The sequence below is a fragment of the Salvelinus sp. IW2-2015 genome, linkage group LG3 (genome assembly GCF_002910315.2).
Source record: "Salvelinus sp. IW2-2015 linkage group LG3, ASM291031v2, whole genome shotgun sequence".
NCBI classification, from domain to species: domain Eukaryota; kingdom Metazoa; phylum Chordata; class Actinopteri; order Salmoniformes; family Salmonidae; genus Salvelinus; species Salvelinus sp. IW2-2015.
In genome coordinates this window covers 21,207,055-21,211,237 of record NC_036840.1, presented here as the reverse complement: position 1 = coordinate 21,211,237, position 4,183 = coordinate 21,207,055, and the positions used below count along the sequence as shown (strand labels likewise).

The 4,183-nt window shown below is 40.7% G+C and overlaps 1 non-coding gene across 1 annotated transcript; it reads right to left on the bottom strand.

The window, feature by feature from the left end:
* Nucleotides 1–3,769: 3,769 nt before the first annotated feature.
* Nucleotides 3,770–3,841, bottom strand: trnaw-cca (transfer RNA tryptophan (anticodon CCA)). The gene has a single exon. It is a non-coding gene; the product is annotated as a tRNA-Trp (tRNA).
* Nucleotides 3,842–4,183: the final 342 nt, after the last annotated feature.

Genomic DNA, 4,183 nt, shown 5'->3' with positions numbered 1-4,183 from the left:
CGAGAGACTGAAAAACAGCTTCTATCTCAAGGCCATTTGACTATTAAACTGCCATCACTAACATAGAGAGGCTGCTGCCAACATACAGACTCAAATCACTGGCCACTTTAATAAATAGATTTAATAATGGTATCACTAGTCACTTTAAATAATGCCACTTTAATAATGTTACATATCCTACATTACTCATCTCAATAATATATACCATCTATTGCATCTTGCCTATGCCGCACGGCTATCACACATCCATATATTTATATGTACATATTCTTATTCCATCTCCTTACATTGTGTGTATAAGGTAGACGTTGTGAATTTGTTAGATTACTTTTTAGATATTACTGCACTGTCGGACTAAAAGCACAAGCATTTCGATACACTCGCATTAACATCTAACATGTGTATGTGACCAATAAAATTTGATTTGATTCCATGAGTTCAATTATCAACTGTGTGTGTAATCTATCTTATCTTTCCCGCTCTTTATCTGCCCCACCTCTTTCCTTTGTATACTAAGCCGTCATATCAGTTTAGTCCACAAGGGACTTTTCTATCATTGTTAGTAACCAATATCTACTGTTTGTTTGTGATGTATTTCTGTGATTATTTAGTTAGTTAGTAAATAAATCATTTTGCCAATTTGTATATTGCTGATTCATTATGGAAACTAGGGTTCGTGCAGATAACCAATAATTTTCCGAAGTTTGGAACGAGACTAACAAGGCAACAATTAATAATCATTAATGGAAGACTGTAATTGATAAGATATAAAATATCTGAAAAGTTATATTTGGGAAATTATAACTCTGTAACTCTAAACATTTTTCCGTGGTGCCCCGACTTCCTAGTTAATTAATGTTTACATTATTAGTTTAATCACATAATAATTAAACCTAGAGAACTGATTTGATAGAATCTTCACATTTAATGATACACAAGACACGACACTGTTATGTTATGTCTCCTACAGTTACCAACAAACTGTATATTGTTATTTAAAATCTGCTTTAGCGATGCTTTAGCCCTTTAATATTGAGGAAATATCACTTCTGTAAATTAATTTAGTGTAGTGAAGTAGATGGGAAACCAACATGACACAAGGGTTGCAGTCTGTTGTCTCACCAAACGTGTAGCTTGTCATAGTCACTATGACATAGTGTGAATTATGTTTTTTTCTCACGGTTCTAACTCTTGTGGAAACTATGTCCTAGTCTAATCTAGTCTACTGTCCTTTTGAAACAGCTTGCTGCTAATTTGTACACAAATCTTGAGACAATTCAAAACCTTATCCTGTCTCTCTAGTCCCATTGCCTTAAGGTATATCTCAATAGTCAATAATAACATTCAACAAGACCCTATAAATCAATAACTAATTAATGCATTTATATTTTATTTGATAATCTTGAAATACGTTAACGGTCAACATTTTAGTGGGGAAACACTTTAATGAGTCCCCATTCATTCATAGTTGATTTCTGTTCTCTCTCCTGAGAGGTCAATGTTCTTCTACAGGAGTCTCTGAAGGAGATAAGGAGGGTGTGGAATGGAATGGAGTGAGGTAGCATGATGGGTGGGGAGTTCCTAGGATTAAGATGAGTCTTTTACGACCGATAACAGCCTGAGTACAGCCCACCGCCTGGCCTGCACGTTTTACTCCCACCATAGTCATAGAATAGGGCACACACAGCTCAAAGACACCCATGCATACCCCACAAGACATGCCACCAGAGGTCTCTTCACAGTCCCATTGTCCAGAACAGACTATGGGAGGCGCACAGTACTACATATAGCCATGACTACATGGAACTCTATTCCACATCAAGTAACTCATGCAAGCAGTAAAATTGGACTTAAAAACCAGATGAAAAAACACCTTACGGAACAGCGTGAAGCAACACAAACATAGGCACAGACACATGCACAAACACACTATACACACACATGGATTTTGTGTTGTAGATATGTGGTAGTAGAGTACGGGCCTGAGGGCACACACTTAATGTGTTGTTAAATCTGTTGTGAATGTCTTGTAATGTTTTTAAAATTGTATAACTGTCTTAATTTTGCTGGACCCCAGGAAGAGTAGCTGCGGCTTTGTGTCCCGACTCTTTGAGCAACTTTGAGCAAGGAAAGAGTCTTGAGTCATGTCCACTTGTGATCATTTCCCATTTCTTTTCACCATAGGGCATTTCTGACAAATGTCAGATGGGTTAGTAGCTAAGGACCCTGGGACTAAACACCTCCCTCTGCAACTGGATCCTGGACTTCCTGACGGGCCACCCCCAGGTGGTAAGGGTATGCAACAACACATCCGCCATGCTGAACCTCAAAACACGGGGGCCCCTCAGGGGTGCGTGCTCAGTCCCCTCCTGTACTCCCTGTTCACTCATGACTGCACGGCCAGGCACGACTCCAACACCATCATTAAGTTTGCAGATGACACAACAGTGGTAGGCCTGATCACCAACAACGACAAGACAGCCTATAGGGAGGAGGTCAGAGACCTGACCATGTGGTTCAATGACAACAACCTCTCCCTCAACGTGATCAAGACAAAGGAGATGATTGTGGGCTACAGGAAAAGGGGGACCTAGCACACCACCATTCTCATCGACGGGGCTGTAGTGGAGCAGGTTGAGAGCTTCAAGTTCTTTGACGTCCACATCACCAACAAACTAACATGGTCCAAGCACACCAAAACAGTCGTGAAGAGGGCACAACAAAACCTAATCCCCCCCAGGAGACTGAAAAAATTTGGCATGGGTCCTCAGATCCTCTAAAGGTTCTACAGCTGCACCATCGAGAGCATCCCGACGGGTTGCATCAKTGCCTGGTATGGCAACTTCTCGGCCTCCGACCGCAAGGCACTACAGAGGGTAGTGTGTACGGCCCAGTTCATCACTGGGGCCAAGCTTTCTGCCATGCAGGACCTCTATACCAGGCGGTAACAGAAGAAGGCCCTAAAAATTGTCAAAGACTCCAGAGACTCCTTGGCAAGCTGTACCGGAGCGCCAAGTCTAGGTCCAAGAGGCTTCTAAAAAGCTTCTACCCCCAAGCCATAAGACTCCTGAACATCTAATCAAATGGCTAGCCAGACTATTTGCATTTCCCCCCCCCCCTTCTCTTTTACGCTGCTGCTACTCTCTGTTATTATCTATGCATAGTCACTTTAATAACTCTGCCTACACGTACATGTACATATTACCTCAATTACCTCGAATAACCGGTGCCCCCGCACATTGACTCACCGATAACCCCTGTATATAGCCTCGCAATTGTTATTTTACAGCTGCTCTTTAATTATTTGTTACTTTTGTTTCTTTCTTTTTTGGGGGTATTTTTCTTAAAACTGCATTGTTGGCTTGTGAGTAAGCATTTTACTGTAAGGTGAAATACTTGTTGTATTCGGGCGCATTTGATAAATACAATGTGATTTGATTAGTACATCTTCAGCCAAGTAGTCCTGTCAAAAAAAAGACTAGTGCAGAATGACCAGTATTTGACTAGTAATGGGGGCTTCAAGAAGAAAAATGGGCCGGTGTGTTAGAAGTGCCAGTGCTGACTTCTGGTACCAGTCCATCCCTGTGTTACTGTACTAACATAGTTTGGCAGAACCTATGTATACTCTTTAGTTATTTATCCACAGCATACAGCCTGAAGAGCTCAGGTTTCAGTAGAATTGCATTTCTACAGTGTCTCAACGGTATTCAATCATAAATATATCATGTCATAGAATTAGTAGTGGAAGTAATTGTTGGTCAAAACAGTTTGACCCCGACGTGATTTGAACACGCAACCTTCTGATCTGGAGTCAGACGCGCTACCGTTGCGCCACAAGGCCCTTGCACAAACCATGCATTTGTCACTACGTCTCTCTCTCTCTCGGTCTCTCGCTCGGTCTCGGTCCCTCCCTCGTCATTAAATTCAAGGGTTTTATTGGCATGGGAAACATATGTTAACATTGCCAAAGCAAGTGAAGTAGATAATAAACAAAAGTGAAATAAACAATACACATTTACAGTAAACATTACACTCACAGAAGTTCCAAAATAATAAAGACATTTCAAATGTCATATTATGTCTATATACAGTGTTGTAACGACATGCAAATAGTTAAAGTACAAAAGGGAAAATAAATCAACATAAATATGGGTTGTATTTGTTTCTTCACTGGTTGCCCTTT